The 16,557-nt window shown below is 45.1% G+C and overlaps 1 protein-coding gene across 5 annotated transcripts in view; it reads right to left on the minus strand.

The window, feature by feature from the left end:
* LOC119969528 (extracellular sulfatase Sulf-2-like) overlaps positions 1–16,557 on the minus strand; it is a 433,021-nt gene that overhangs the window by 212,617 nt on the left and 203,847 nt on the right. Inside the window, exon 1 of one of the 5 annotated variants that reach the window (XM_038803239.1) lies at positions 8,544–8,642. The exons of the other annotated variants lie outside the window; for them this stretch is intronic. The gene's annotated coding sequence lies outside the window, so the exon portion shown is untranslated. Of the gene's footprint in view, positions 1–8,543; positions 8,643–16,557 lie in introns of those variants that run through there. 5 annotated transcript variants of the gene reach the window in all.

Here is a 16,557-nt window from a genome sequence, read left to right on the forward strand (position 1 = left end):
CGTCGAGGAAGTACGGACAGTCACCAGAGACTGCCAGGTCTGTGCCAAGTGCAAACCGCGTTTCTACCGCCAGATCGCGCGCGCCTGGTGAAAGCGTCCCGCCCCTTTGAACGCCTCAGCGTGGACTTCAACGGGCCCCTCCCCTCCACCGACCGCAACACCTACATCCTTAGTATGGTCGATGAATTTTCTAGGTTCCCCTTCGCCATCCCATGCCCGGATATGACGTCTGCCAACGTCATCAAGGCCCTGGATTCCATTTTCGCTCCATTTCCCGGACTACATCCACAGTGGCAGGGGATCCTCGTTCATGAGTGATGAGCTGCGTCATTTCCTGCTCAGCAGGAGTATCGCCTCCAGCAGGACGACCAGCTACAACCCCGGGGAAACGGGCAGGTAGAGAGGGAGAACGGGATGGTATGGAGGGCCGTCCAGCTGGCCCTACAGTCCAGGAACCTCCCAGCCACTCGCTGGCAGCAGGTCCTCCCTGACGCGCTCCATTCCAGTCGGTCACTACTGTGCACCGCAACTAACAGTACACCCCATGAACGTGTTTTTGCCTTCCCTAGGAAGTCTACATCCGGGGTGTCGCTCCCGACTTGGCTCACGACTCCGGGCCCAGTCCTTCTCTGTAGGCATGTCAGGCACCACAAGGCGGATCCCCTGGTGGACAAAGTACGCCTTCTCCACGCCAACCCTCAGTATGCCTACGTGGAGTTCCCCGACGGCCGCCAGGACACAGTCTCGCTCCGGGACCTGGCTCCCTCCGGTGCCGATCCCATGCCCACGCCCCTTTTACCCCCCGCACCACCCTCCTTTTCCTAGCACCCCTGTATTCGTCCCCACCAGGTCCATCCCTTGTCCCCCTGCCCACACTGGAGGACACGGAAGATTTCGGCTCGCTCTCGGAGTCATCCCGCCAGCAGCCAGCACCAACACCGCCTGCACCTGCAACATCGTTGCCATCACCGCCTGGGCTGACGTCGCCACCACAGCTATGCCGATCACAGCGGAACGTTCGACCACCGATTCGGCTCAACCTGTAACCTGCTAACCGGATGGACTCTTGGTTTTCTTTGTTTGAACCCTTTTGTAAATATATCAACCTTTGTATTATAGTTACAAGTCACCCCTGCCGGACTCATTTTTTACAGGGGGTGAATGTGGTGATAACCACTGTAGATATGCGTACTTGCAGTAGGGAGATGTATGGTTGTACCTGTAATGCAGGTTCTTCCGGTAAGCCCCTGCCGGTTAGCTCCGCCCACAGGGAACTTGTGTATAAATATGCGTGTGAGTCACTGAGATCCTATTCTACAGTTGCAGCCGGAGGAATAGCATGACACAGCAATAAAGCCTCAATTGTACATGACTCTCGTCTTTGTGTGCAATTGTTAGCGCCACAGGTATCTAGCCATGAATGGAATACCCAGCTCTTCCGCAACCTAATCTGGTCCGTTACTTTCAAGTGCGCCTCCTGCAACATTATCATGTCTGCCTTTAGAGCCCTAAGATGCGTGAACATTTTTGCCCTCTTCACCAGCCCATTTAGCCCTCTAATGTTCCACGTGACCAGCCTAGTTGGGGGGGGGGCAGTTTCCATTTGGGACTAAAATGAAGCAGAGACCCGCTGCTGGAGTGTAGTGTTTTCAGGCAACCTGATAGTACCTACAGCTCGAATATTATGAACTCCTATATTATAGATTTTATATCTACAAAATTTTAATCCTACATTACAGACTCTTATGTCTGCCATTCAGGGAAGTCTAGTTCTTTATCGCTAGGAATGAATGTGAATCTGAAAATAAAAAGGGCAGGTGTAGACCAGTCCTTTTCAAACAGGGATTTAAAGAAAATGTATAATATATTTAATTGTATTATATGTCATTTGAATGCATTGTACAAGACTTCAATGTCAAAAGAATCGATGTATATTTGAAAGTCTACCTTTATTAAAATATTGGATCTTAACTCTTTTAATTGAGTAGCCACATGTTAATGAGTTACGGTTAGAATGGCATCAATGTGCCCACTATGGTTTATGTCGTTCATTTCTGGCGCTAGGTTATTGATAACGGATTCTTTCTAGAAGCTTGCAGCCTCTTAATGACTGCATGAATTAATAATGCACTTCTGCATTTCCTTTGGAAAATTCTAATAGCTGTAATTTGCTACATTACTTTAACAACCATGTAATCTATACTATTTTATGTGTAAGATTGGCAGATCAAACAGAAGGTTAACAAGTAAACAACATAGATTAAATTTTAATGCATGGTCTGTAGTTCAGAATTGTAACTCAATGTAGTTAGCAAGGTGCTATATAATTTAATTTGGAAGTAAAAAATAGTTTCATCAGTTTGGCACGGTGGCGCAGTAGCACTGTTGCCTCACGATGCCGAGGACCCGGATTTGATCCTGGCCCCGGGTCACTGTCCATGTGGAGTTTGCACATTCTCCGCGTGTCTGTGTGGGTCTCACCCCCACAACCCAAAGATATGCAGGGCGGATGGGTTGGCCAAGCTAAATTGCCCCTTAATTGGGAAAAAAAGAATTGTTTACTCTAATTGGCCATACTAAATTGGACCTTAATTGAAAAAAAAAAGGAATTGGGTACTCTAAATTTATATTAAAAAATAAGTTTAATTACTCAGTTTAGCAAAGTAATATCGGCTAGAATAGCATGTGGCTTCAGATTTTCCTTTGCAATTGAGGTTATAATTCTATTCTATATAAAGGTTCACTATTTTTTATGGGTAGACCATATATCACCATTATGGACTTTGGAGTGTAATACCTCTGGCGATTTAATGGAACTTTGAATTTGAGGTAGAATACTATAATTAGGTTTGGCTTTCCCTATTCCACAGATTTGTATCTTTGATTCTGTCCTCCTCATCATTTACAATATTATCACTGTGTCAAACATCCCTCAGAGTAGCTCCATAGCATCAGAAATATCAGTCAAACCAACATCGTCCTCCTATTTCTATAACCATTCTGCATTTCTAAACTTGGGGCAGGATTTACAGAGAAACCCGCTGCATGTTTTTCGGCGGTGGAGGCCAGTGAGATTTTCTGGTCCCGCTGTTGTCAACGGAATTCCCGGTGAATGAACCCGTCGTCGCCGAGAAACCAGAGGCGGGGGTGCTCCGTCGGTGGGACTGGAAAAATCCCACTGGCGTGATCAGCCGGTAAATCCGCCCATGGTTTCATTGTTGGCATCACAGAGCTGCTCTCTAAATGTAATGGCAAGGATTGGACAGTTGCTTAGAGTACTAATTCCATAGTTCAGAAATAATGCCAGATGAGAGTCTGAACGATATTTGGCTTTGTGCAAGGAAAGGGGGACAGCAGCAGTAGCTGAATGAATGGTCGTAACCTTAGCGTCAAAGAAGCCCATAAACTCCAAGCATTTGGTGTTGAACATGAGTGTGGAGGGGGCAAATGTTCAAGTAGCAGGTTGGTAGTGAATAAATATGGCCATGGTTATATTTTCACTCCAGAATGATCCTGGAGTGAGCAGTTTTGGTAGAGTGCCCTATAGTACTTGATGCCAAACCTAGCAATGACTGACTAAACCAGCTGCAAATCCAGTTCTGCAGCCTTTGACTTGACAAAGTGAAGGTGGTGTTGGAGTGGGCAGGGAGGGGGGTTGCATCTGGGAAACAACGAGGGATTTTCCACCCCCTCCCCCCAACGGCATGTTTTCCAGCGGTCGAAGTGACTCGCCATGCACCGCAAGCCAGAGGTCTCCGCCGTTTTGCATGGCTCGCCCAACTCGTCGCCACAGTGAAGATCCTGCCGGAAGGCAGGGCCGGGTAAATCCCGCCCAGTATATTTTACTAGAAACTAGAACATCGGAGTCAGAGGTGAATGAGCAATTCAGCTGATAGACAGCTGCAGAGGTAATGTGGCAAATGGACAGCCAAAGGTTAGAGACATAGAAGTTTGAAAGCACACTTACTAAATCAATTTATTGGTCTACAAAACCACTACATAAATACATGCCCAACTTCAGTAGTCAACTGTTGAAAGTACTGATACCCTCTTAGATCAACATGATCAGATAGGGGAAAGTGCATGGGCACGATTTAACAGAATGAAACAGAGTCCCGTGTCAGGTATCTTTAGCCAGGTATTTCCTGGTGCTTGCAGCACCGAGAACGGCCCCGCTATTAAGCAGGACTCTGCATCATTTCTGGGCCTCGGTGAGGCTGCATTTAGGTTCACGTCCTGCACTCACGAGCCCCGCTCGCCTGTGCAGGAAGTGATGGCAGCCCAATCTCTAGACCTCTACAAAGACCTCCGGACCACCCCAGTGCTCCCACTCACCAGTTATGGGGACATTGAGACCCTGCACCCCACCTCATAAGGGCAAGGCACTCCCGGGCCTGATCCCTAGCATGGGCAAGATGCCATGTGGGCGCCTTGGCATTTTGCCTGCCAGTGCCATCTGGGCATGTTGGCAGTGCGAGGGTGGCACTGGGTGGTACTGTCAGGGTACCAATGTGGCAGTGCCATGGCGTCCAGGTGGCATTAGGGGTACCACCCTGCCCAGGGCCCGACCACCCAGGGGCCCACCGATCGCCTGGGAGACCCTTCAAAGTGCCGGTATGCTTGGTCCATGTTTGTGGAAACCGGTGCTAAACAGCACCCGCTCGGGATCTCCAACGTGAGGCCGTCTGATCCTGGGTACTGGTTAGATCCAACGTAGACATATTCAAGTGAGATGAGCTACTCACTTATACAAATATGGACCCCAATCTCAAAGGGGATCGTTAGATCTCGCGTGACGGGACAATGCTGGTAAATCTTAGGAGAGGCCTCTCGCAAGACCAACCTCATCGTGTCCTGAATTGAGCACAACGAGGCCATTAGATCGCACCCTATATTTTGAACAGAGTAAAACCAAGTTCACAAAACCCTAATACCATAAAGATCTTAAATTATTTTTTAAAAATATATATATTTAGAATGCCCAATTCACTTTTTCCAATTAAGGGGCAATTTAGCATGGCCAATCCGCCTACCCTGCACATCTTTGGGTTGTGGGGGTGAAACCCACGTGGACAGTGGCCCAAAGCCGGGATCGAACCTGGGACCTCGGCCCTGTGAGGCAGCAGGGCTAACCCACTGCGCCACTGTGCTGCCCCCCAGATCTTAAATTATTGAGCATTTAATCACATTTAATCTTTACCAATTTATGTCACTGAGCCAAAATGAATAAACAGTAATTATTCATTGGGATCAAATTATCAAAATGCAGTATGTTTGCAGTAAATGTAGCAATCTTATGACACTGCAAATAGGAATATGACTTTAGGCATTCTTATTGTATTTAATAAAACAAAACAAATAACCAGAAATATATCTCTCCTCAGAAATAAAAAAACAATATTTAAATTTGATCAGAATTTTAATTCAACATTACCCTTCCTTTAATAGCCCATTTGCCACTTCCCTGTTATCTGTATGATTGTTCCACGGTTGCACATTTTTAACCTGATTACTTAGCCAATATATGAATTTTCAAATGTAAATCACACTGAAAGTCAGCCTTCAGGCTGCAGGAATGTTTCTTGAATAAAATATAATTTTGAAAATATATATTTATTTCTTATGACAGAAAAGCCGTTTGCTTATTTTAACATTACTTTTAAGTATTGCGGAGATATTTCTGCCTTGGAAGTCGAATACCGTTCCTTTAAATTAAGTCAATATTTCATATTAAATGTTGCCTTTTATTGTAAACATAGCTGCAGTTACTGCAACAATGTGAGATCCATGACATTTTTCCTTGTGAAGCAGATCAGCGATCATTACTGATGACTGAACAAAAAAAGCTACTCAAATGTGGAATCCAAATTTAATGCCACTGTTGAATAAGTTCACAAATGACAATGTCATTTGCGACAAAGAAAAAACAGTTATGGATACAGTCCAGATAACATTGGATAGATTTTAGGTATAATGGGATCACATTTGAGGAACCTGGGTGTGGAGGTCAGCTGGATTCATATAGTGAATCTACCACTTTCTGTTTATTTCTCTGATATATTCAGAAGGTAATACTGCATATTTTATGGAAATACATGTAACAACACTTTAGATTTAAATTTAAGCCGACACATACTCTGGTAGCCTGCATCTAAACTTAGGTCTGTATTTTGCATTCATTGTGATCTCTGTGCTCTGCACTCATTCCTTCAAACCGATATTTGCACCATTCGTACTTTACGGCCACATCGCCACAGCTGTATTGTCCTTCAATGTCCCTCATAATTCCTCACCATGCACACACATGTCTTTATGCCGCATCCATATTTCTATCAGCACTATGCAATCACATTAAAATTGTCCTGAAATATAACTGGTGGGCTAACTCTCAAAATGGTCAATGTTCTTAAATCACAGCTATTATAATGTAGTATGCAACATTAATACAAGAGTGCAACTTTGTTTTTACTGATTTAAAATATGAACAAGTCTGTAAAGCAAGGGGACAAAATTAAAAAGTGAAGATTTCTCTTATATTTAATCTTTAACATTCAGCTTCAGCTAGTGCCGAAATAGCTCTGGTGAACTAAAATTAATGTTGAACGCATAGTTTTGCTTTCATTATTGTCCGAACATTTGAACTGACTGCCAACACTTGAAGCCATCATTGCTCAAAATATTATTTACAGTAGACAAAACACTAACTTTATCATCGTCATAAAATTGGAATTGAGCAGAATCAAAGTTAAGGCATTCTTGACTGTGGTTTACAGAGTATCTGCTATCTCTCAGCCTCCAGGCGCCTGTAATGATCTTGTGTAACAATAAAGCCTTTAGACTGTCTCTGGTGAATAGTTCCTCAGATCATATCCTTCATACCAAGTCCAAAGCACGACATAAATCATTTGGCACCAGATGCTACCAATGGGATTCTTCAAACTGACTGCTAATAAGATTCAGCTGATTATTCTGTAAAAAAAGATCTTTCTCCATAAACTTCCTCATTGTGCACAGTGAAAGAATGCAATGAGCATTTGCATGCTCTGTAAACATTATCAAAGTCAACTCCTGAAAATGTATGGGTGATCCAATCACTCTACTGTGTTACTTCCTGGGAAAGAAGTGAATGAATGCCCCTGGAATAGAGGAAACTATCAAAACAGGATGCAAATGCTTGCAAAAATGAAAATTCAAAAGCTTTGGATGATGGAAGTCTGAAACAAAACCAAAAAAATGCTGGAAGCACTCAGCAGGTAAGGCAGCCTCAGTAGAGATAGAAGGAAACAAACCTAATGTACGAACTGCGTTTTGCGTGAGTAGACTCTGATCGATATTGGGATAAATTAATACAGCGATAAGCTAATTAATACAAGCGTAGGTTTCGACGCGAAGTCACTGATGGACTTGGTACATTTTTAACGATAAGGATAAATTTGACAATTTCAAGGATTTACTTTAAAATCAGTTCTGCAAAACTGGCCAAACATCTTTTGATTGTAACATTTATTCTACTCCCATCTTACATTCCCTGAAGGAACTGCAGCTGAAACATTTCCACTCCATATATCCAATTGTACCTCACCCCAATGAGCAGGAAAAAAAAATGCTTCAAGGTTGGGATTAAAGCTATTCCCGAGTTTTTAGTCACTCCCTCCTTTGCTGGGAGTACCTATATGAGAATCATCGTACAAATCTCTGTTTTTTGCAGTTGAATCAAATCTAAATTCCATCATTTAAATTTAAAATGATCTTTCACACTTTCACACTTTTTATCCATAGCACAGCTAATCTTATATTAGTCCATTTCATTGTGAGGTCTCCCAATCACCTTTCAGCATGCAACATCAGAAAAACATCCATAGAAACCTCAAACAAATTGTAGAAATTGTTTACATAGATCACTTGTTGAAGTTACTACAAATAATCAAAAGAACCCTGGAGAGATAAATTAAATCCCGTAAGTTTTAAGAAACAGGCGCAATTTTACTAAGTAATTGAATTGTTTTTCTTTTCCACAATGATGCAATTCTGGCTTGGGCCTCTTTACGACATCTAGTAATCACAGTCAAGGGGATGAGCAGGAAACCAGTCCAAAACTACTGTTGTGGAGTATAAATGCTTGTCAGTGTTCATTGGCAGCTCTCTATCTCTCAGACTACCAAAGGACATACCAGGAGATTTGAGCTATCATCCAGGCTGATGATACAGTGCAGCAATGTGGGAGTCCGAGAGACATGTGCAATGGAATCTTCTTCCGTTGGTGGCACCTCCACTCAGAGGCAGAGCAGCTAGCCACGTGCAATCACACAGCAGCCAGTCAGTTCAATATGCACAGGCGAGAGGCCTGGCAACTCATCCACCAGTGACAGGCAGCAAGTTGCTGCCCACAATGATGCCTCATGGGGGTCAAGGTCTCGGCACCATATTTAAATGGCTCCCACTATCTGCAGTCCAGCAGCATCTAACTGGCTGTTTGTAAGGAGTTTGTGTTCACTGAAATTGCTGACACCCCACTCCCCCCATCAACAATTGATTCCGATTACCTGTTACGTCTGAGCATATACCCTGCAGCTTAGCAATGCCTCCCTGCAGGTTCTCCTCCACACCATCCGGGAATGGCGAGGGGTCTTGTTTCCCAGTGATGGCTTGAGTAAGGCAGCTGGCTGGAGGTCATACAAAGAGAGAAATAAGGAAGGAGAGGATCAAATATGAAGGTAGGCTAGCCAGTAACATTAGGAATGATAGTAAAAGTTTCTTTAAATACATTAAAAACAAATGGGAGGCAAAAGTAGACATTGGGCCGTTCCAAAATGACGCTGGTAATCTAGTGATGGGAGACAAGGAAATAGCTGAGGAACTTAATAAGTACTTTGCGTCAGTCTTCACAGTAGAAGACATGAGTAATATCCCAACAATTCAGGAAAGTCAGGGGGCAGAGTTGAATATGGTTGCCATCACAAAGGAGAAGGTGCTAGAGAAACTAAAAGGTCTGAAAATTGATAAATCTCCGGGCCCAGATGGGCTACATCCTAGAGTTCTAAAGGAGATAGCTGAAGAAATAGTGGAGGCGTTAGTTATGATCTTTCAAAAGTCACTGGAATCAGGGAAAGTCCCAGAGGATTGGAAAATCGCTGTTGTAACCCCCCTGTTCAAGAAGGGAACAAGAAAAAAGATGGAAAATTATAGGCCAATTAGCCTAAGCTCGGTTGTTGGCAAAATTCTAGAATCCATCGTTAAGGATGAGATTTCTAAATTCTTGGAAGTGCAGGGTCGGATTAGGACAAGTCAGCATGGATTTAGTAAGGGGAGGTCGTGCCTGACAAACCTGTTAGAGTTCTTTGAAGAGATAACAAATAGGTTAGACCAAGGAGAGCCAATGGATGTTATCTATCTTGACTTCCAAAAGGCCTTTGACAAGGTGCCTCACGGGAGACTGCTGAGTAAAATAAGGGTCCATGGTATTCGAGGCAAGGTACTAACATGGATTGACGATTGGCTGTCAGACAGAAGGCAGAGAGTTGGGATAAAAGGTTCTTTTTCGGAATGGCAACCGGTGACAAGTGGTGTCCCGCAGGGTTCAGTGTTGGGGCCACAGCTGTTCTCTTTATATATTAACGATCTAGATGACGGGACTGGGGGCATTCTGGCCAAGTTTGCCGATGATACAAAGATAGGTGGAGGGGCAGGTAGTATTGAGGAGGTGGGGAGGCTGCAGAAAGATTTAGACAGTTTAGGAGAATGGTCCAAGAAGTGGCTGATGAAATTCAACGTGGGCAAGTGCGAGGTCTTGCACTTTGGAAAAAAGAATAGAGGCATGGACTATTTTCTAAACGGTGACAAAATTCATAATGCTAAAGTGCGAAGGGACTTGGGAGTCCTAGTCCAGGATTCTCTAAAGGTAAACTTGCAGGTTGAGTCCGTAATTAAGAAAGCAAATGTAATGTTGTCATTTATCTCAAGAGGCTTGGAATATAAAAGCAGGGATGTACTTCTGAGGCTTTATAAAGCACTAGTTAGGCCCCATTTAGAATACTGTGAGCAATTTTGGGCCCCATACCTCAGGAAGGACATACTGGCACTGGAGCGGGTCCAGCGGAGATTCACACGGATGATCCCAGGAATGGTAGGCCTAACATACGATGAACGTCTGAGGATCGTGGGATTATATTCATTGGAGTTTAGGAGGTTGAGGGGAGATCTAATAGAAATGTACAAGATAATGAATGGCTTGGATAGGATGGACGTAGGGAAGTTGTTTCCATTAGCAGGGGAGACTAGGACGCGGGGGCACAGCCTTAGAATAAAAGGGAGTCACTTTAGAACAGAGATGAGGAGAAATTTCTTCAGCCAGAGAGTGGTAGGTCTGTGGAATTCATTGCCACAGAGGGCGGTGGAGGCCGGGACATTGAGTGTCTTTAAGACAGAAATTGATAAATTCTTGATTTCTCGAGGAATTAAGGGCTATGGGGAGAGAGCGGGTAAATGGAGTTGAAATCAACCATGATTGAATGGTGGAGTGGACTTGATGGGCCGAATGGCCTTACTTCCACTCCTATGTCTTATGGTCTTATGGTCTTATAGTGGGTTTGGCAGCTGTGGGATCCAGTGCCACGAAAGGTCAATGACCTCTGCTGCTTCGAAAGGGTAAGCAGTAAGTAATCACTGTAAACTGACACTCAAAGTCTTCAAGTGCCGTAGAAGTTTGAGTGGAGAGCGGCACGGTGGCGCAGTGGTTAGCAGTGCTACCTCATGGTGCCAATGCCACGCCATCGATTCAGGCCCTGTGTCACTGTCCATGTGGAGTTTGCACATTCTCCCCATGTCTGCGTGGGTCTCATCCCCATAACCAATAGATGTGCAGGTTAGCTGGATTGGCCATGTTCAATTGCCCCTTAATTGGAAAAAAATAATTGGATACTTTAAATTTATTTTTTAAAAAGGGGTTTGAGTGGAGAGGGATGCCAGACAGAGTGTGGGTTCCACGCCTTAGCACCAGATGGAACATATAGATTGAATAAATGGGAGCCAGTTCAAGCTGTGAAAGTTCTGCTATTGCAGAAGAATCTGTCTGTGATCACTTACTGGAGAGGGCACAGGAACACTCATAGATCTGCATGCTTATAAAGGAGTTAACCATGGAGATGACACTCACTCTTTGTGCCTGCCTGCAGGACAAAAAATTGCATAACACATAGGAGGACTCAATTCTTATGTTGGCGTCTCTGACCTCTGCATATTGACTCCTGCTGAACAGGAGGCTGCAGAACCAACAGAGGAAGGTGGCCCTTCTGCTCCAACAGAAAGGCTGACATCTCAAAGCACGAGCGTGAGGATGTTTCCAACTGGTGAGAATTGAGCATACAGTGGATGTGCATGCAATACATTGATTACGAAAGGGATTGTGCATAACTGTAAGCTAGCTCAGTGTGTTCGCCACTGCAGGCACTCATAGAAAGGAGAAATGCCTGAGAGTCTGCAGCAAGCCTGACCTCCATCTCTGAGGCTATGTGCAGACTTGAGAGAAAGGTAGAGGAGTTTGTCTAGCTCCACAGTGCTGTCATGGCTCCAGCATGTGAGTGCTTGGCTTCCTCCATGGAAATGTTGGCAATAGCCATCAAGAGCCAGATCCAACTCTCAATGCTGGCCATTCCGTGGCTCTGGTTATGGGTTCTCTGCAACGGTGGCTGGGCAAAAGGAGGACAATGCACCTTTTCTTTATTTCAGGTGCCTGTTTTCCTCCTGGATTCAAGAAGGAACAATCACACAGGGAGGAGGAACCAAAAAGCCATCCAAAGTATAATCTCAGCGTGCTACAAGGGTATACTGCTGCTCATCCTCCCCTCTACCAATGACCCCCGTGCCTCCAGCAGATTAAGCCAAAGAGTGTGAAGGAGATCCTCAGCAGGCCGGAGCACTCTATGCCTCAGATCATTATAGCATGGTAGCCAATGTCATCTCAGGCAATAGGGCATGGAACTTGAGCAGGCTGTCTCCAGTTCAACTTAAGAAAGCATAAACTTCAAAAATTATAATAGAACAAAAGTGGCGCAGCTGCCCAATCCTTTCTTGGATGTGCTTTGTTTGGTTGATATATATAATTTGAAGCACTTTATCGAATGTTCATGATTTTTGGAACTTGCTAACTGATAGGAGATTTTAAGAGGTGGACCTCATTAATGATGAGTGATGTGGGATACATTTATTGTGGGGCCTCGGAAGTGCTGGCATCCTGGAGGAGGTTTTTGACATGTGCAATTTTCTACCATTGTCACCCCTTGTTGGTTCAGAGGTTTGGTACCTGGCTGGCCAGCCAGCATGTGGTGCCCATGCCTTTAGTATCCACCACTGGCTGTCATTTTATCATCTGCAGTTAAAGCATTCCATTCATTGCAGGTGCTCACAATGTTCTTTCAAGACTTTGCCAGGATTTGGAGTGCATGTCATTGAGTCACTAGCGACATACTTGTAAATTTGATCTGTGGTTGAATTTGGCGGGACCGTATCTATGGACCTGCTCATATTTCCTTTTAAGTTGTCGAGGTCACAGGCCCATACATTGGTCTGGAATTTTTGTGCCTGATCTGCTGGAGATACATTGTGAGGAAATCAAGAGATCTTGCAGGGGTCTCATTCTGGCTGGAATCCTGAAGCAGGAAGGGTGGCATGGGCCTGTCTGGTGTGTCGTTTGCAACATCCTGACATCTGCAGCTGGAGCTGTATCATTCACTCCATGAACATCAGCTTCATCCCATTCTTCCTCATGTTGAGGAGACATTAGACTCCGTGTTTGAGAACTCCTCACCCTTTCATTGTGCGAGGTTGTATAAAGTGCAGCAGATCACAATGATCCTGGAGATTGTGGTGCATATTGCAGTACTTCACCTGAGTGGAACAGGAAGTGGAATTTACTGTCAGCAGTCCAATAATCTGCTGCCCTTGTTGAGGCATATCTATCCTCTACTGGACTTTGTGGATTCTGTACAGGTTCTATGAACCAGATCTTCTGTGGATATCCCCCGTCACCCAGGTGCCATCCATGCAGTTCCTGATGGGTAGAAAACAGTTGTGGCACCCGAGAATAAGTTAAGGTGTAAGGGTCACGGAAGCTCCCTGGGAAGTGAGCACGTACCTGCAGGATTCATTTGTGGTGGTCACCCACCAGCAGCACATGAAGAGAGCAAAAGCCCTTCAGGTTTCTGAAGGCTGCTGGAAGATCCCAGGGAGCTCATAGCCCAACATGTACAATCAACTGCCCCCTGTACCTTTGGAAATCCAGCGATGGCACCAAATCGGTCTGCCTGGCTCTCAGGGTCTGTGTTGAATCTCACAAAGACATTGCCTCTTCTGAACAGGGTAGCAGTGATTTCCTGATGCTTCTGTCTGTGGCAGACTGTGAAATGCCACAGTAGTCCCCATATGGCACCCTGTAAAGATCTGCTGGTGCAGGAATTTACTGCTGTGGTGTCTTTTAAAACTACCTGCTTTGGATTGCCTCCCAATGCATGAGGATGTAGGGCTTCCTGATGGAGCTGATGTAGGCAAATGGCATAAATCTGTAATATCCTCAGCCATCTTTGACATTGCCTCTCTGACAATTGTAGACTGACGTATTATTCAATTAGCCATTGATGCTCAGCGTCTCATCATCCTGAGGTGCCTCACTCTCTGCTGGCATCCCTTGGTGGTGTTCTTACTGTTGTACCTGGCTCTAAGCCATCCATTGCCAGTTCCTGCTGGAGATGTCAGGAGCCCTATCTGCCCTTGACCCATCCGGTCTGCCTGAGATTAACTGCAAATGTAAGGCAGGCAAATATCTAGTGGACTTCATGGCCCTCCTCGCTTCTGTCCTGAGCACTTTTGACCAATGAGGAGCCCTAGACTTTAGATCGGCTACACCTCGCTCCCTACCTCCCTTGGTCAGTCACGTCCTGATTCTCCTTTAACAGTCACCTCCCTCATTTCCCCCCCACCCCCCCGGTCAGCCATGCCACTTGCCCATTTCGCATCTACCACCCGAACGCTTTTTTTAAAATTTAGAGTACCCAACTGATCTTTTCGAATTAAGGGGCAATTTAGCGTGGCCAATCCACCTACCCTGCACATCTTTGGGTTGAGGGGGTGAAACCCAGGGAAACATGGGGAGAATGTGAAAACTCCACACGAACAGTGACCCAGAGCCGGGATCAAACCTGGGTCCTTGGCGCCGTGAGGCAGCAGTGCTAACCACTGCACCACCGTGCTGCTCCACCACCCAATCTCAATGCATCATTGCCTCCTCTCCCCAGGTTCAGCAAAGCTCCGCATAAAAGAAAAACAGATACTCTTTGTTCAAATCCTTCAGAAAGAATACCTTGCCTGCTGCCTTTAAACAGTCGCAATTCTGAAGGCACGTCTTTCCCGTTTGTTGCAGGTACAATTCAATCTGGCAAAGTTGTGTTTTAATGAGGAAGCACATGGTAATATATTAAAACTAAGTTACTTCCGCGTGTCCTCAGTATAAGCCCTCAATCTGCCCCAAACATATTGCCAATTTTCATCCTGCCATCAGGAAACTGACATTTTGGCACTCGCCCAATTAATTCCTCCAGCCCGGCACATTTCCCATGAAATTCTGCTTGTGTATATGTCAGACAGAAAACATACAAGATGCCATCTTGGTAAAGGAGTTTACAAACACACACCATGCAATCATCAGCAGCAAGCAGGATGGGCAGATTATGATGCCAATTGGTGTGCAATGCTGAACACGTCGGTAAATGAAGTGCCCCCTGGCAGTGCTATTTAAAGCAATGATGAACTATTTACAGGTTAGCTGCTGGATTGTTTATTTTGGCTACAGGAGCAATTTAAAGGGTTTTTGGATATATCCTGGACTTAGCTAAAGTTTTGATAGCCTCCAGGGAGCGGTTTGGTTGGTGCTGAATTACTTCTCTGTTCATGCAAAATCATGTGCTGAAACATGTTACTTCCAAATATTCCTGGCATGATAGGCCTTCGACGGGACATTGGATTTGGATTGAATTTTTGTTTATTGTCACATGTACCGAGGTACAGTGAAAAGTATTTTTCTGCAAGCAGCTCAACAGATCATTAAGTACATGAAAAGAAAAGGAAATAAAAGAAATTATATAATAAGACAACACAAGGTACACATAAACATCGGCATTGGGTGAAGTATACAAGGGTGTAGTGTTAATGAGGTCAGTCCATTTAGGAGTCTGGTAACAGCGGGAAGAAGCTGTTTTTGAGTCTGTTTGTGCGTGTTCTCAGACTTTGTATCTCCTGCCCGATGGAAGAAGTTGGAAGAGTGAGTAAGCCGGGTGGGAGGAGTCTTTGATTATTCTGCCCGCTTTCCCCAAGCAGCGGGAGGTGTGGATGGAGTCAATGGATGGGACGCAGGTTTGTGTGATGGACTGGGCTGTGTTCACGGCTCTCTGAAGTTTCTTGCGGTCTTGGCTTGAGACGTTGCCATACCAGGCTGTGATGCAGCCAGATAGGGTGCTTTCTATGGTACATCTGTAAAAGTTCTTAAGAATTAATGTGGACATGCCAAATTTCCTTAGTTTCCTCAGAAAGTATAGGTGCTCTTGTGCTTTCTTGGTGGTAGCGTCGACGTGGGTGGACCAGGACAGATTTTTGGAGATGTGTACCCCATGGAATTTGAAACTGCTGACCATCTCCACCTCGGACCCGTTGATGCTGACAGGGGTGTGTACAGTACTTTGCTTTCTGAAGTCAATGACCAGCTCTTTAGTTTTGCTGGCATTGAAAGATAGATTGTTGCCGCTGCATCACTCCACTACGTTCTCTATCTCCCTCCTGTATTCTGACTCGTCATTGAGTAGGATTGGGAGAATGAAGAGAGGTCTCAGGGAGTAGGGCAATCTATGACAAGAGGGAGGGACAGGAGGGGGAAGATGAACTCACAGCAGGAATCCATATCCATTAAGCATCTTATGGGAGCAATTCTCTTCCTTTAACTTCAGCAAGGACTAATACATGAGACACATTGGCTTCAAAAGAAGTTCTGACTGTGCCAACTGCGAGAGCCTCAACTGCAACCTTAAAGCAGGACATGGACAGCACTGGACACAGTTGTCATGGTTAACTAGATGCCAAGATATGCAAATTGTGGATAATGGGTGTGAAACCCGGATCAGTCCAAAGTGTGCGAGGTTGAGGGAAAGCAGATGAACTAAAGGTACTTTTGTTGGTAGGTGGATTATCGTGCATGGTGAATTGAGCAATGGTTAAGGCAAATAGCCTCTGCCAGTAAAACTAAACTTACCTTTGCAATTCATGTCACATGGGTAGACTTCTTGCCCTGAATCCGGGTCCTTTGAACAACACTCCCGATGTTAAATTGTAGTGCTACTTCTTTTCACTGATCCTAAACAACTGGCTGGAGGTCCTCGTAACCCCTCCTCTACCCCCTCCTTCCCCCACCCAACACTCTGACCCTGCAGATGCAAGGGGCTGGATTCTCCGGTCGCCAACGCCAACTCCGAAATCGCCGGAGAATCCAGGTTTCCGATGAAATCGAGGGTGGCACCGCTT

Source organism: Scyliorhinus canicula, chromosome 7, assembly GCF_902713615.1.
Source record: "Scyliorhinus canicula chromosome 7, sScyCan1.1, whole genome shotgun sequence".
NCBI classification, from domain to species: domain Eukaryota; kingdom Metazoa; phylum Chordata; class Chondrichthyes; order Carcharhiniformes; family Scyliorhinidae; genus Scyliorhinus; species Scyliorhinus canicula.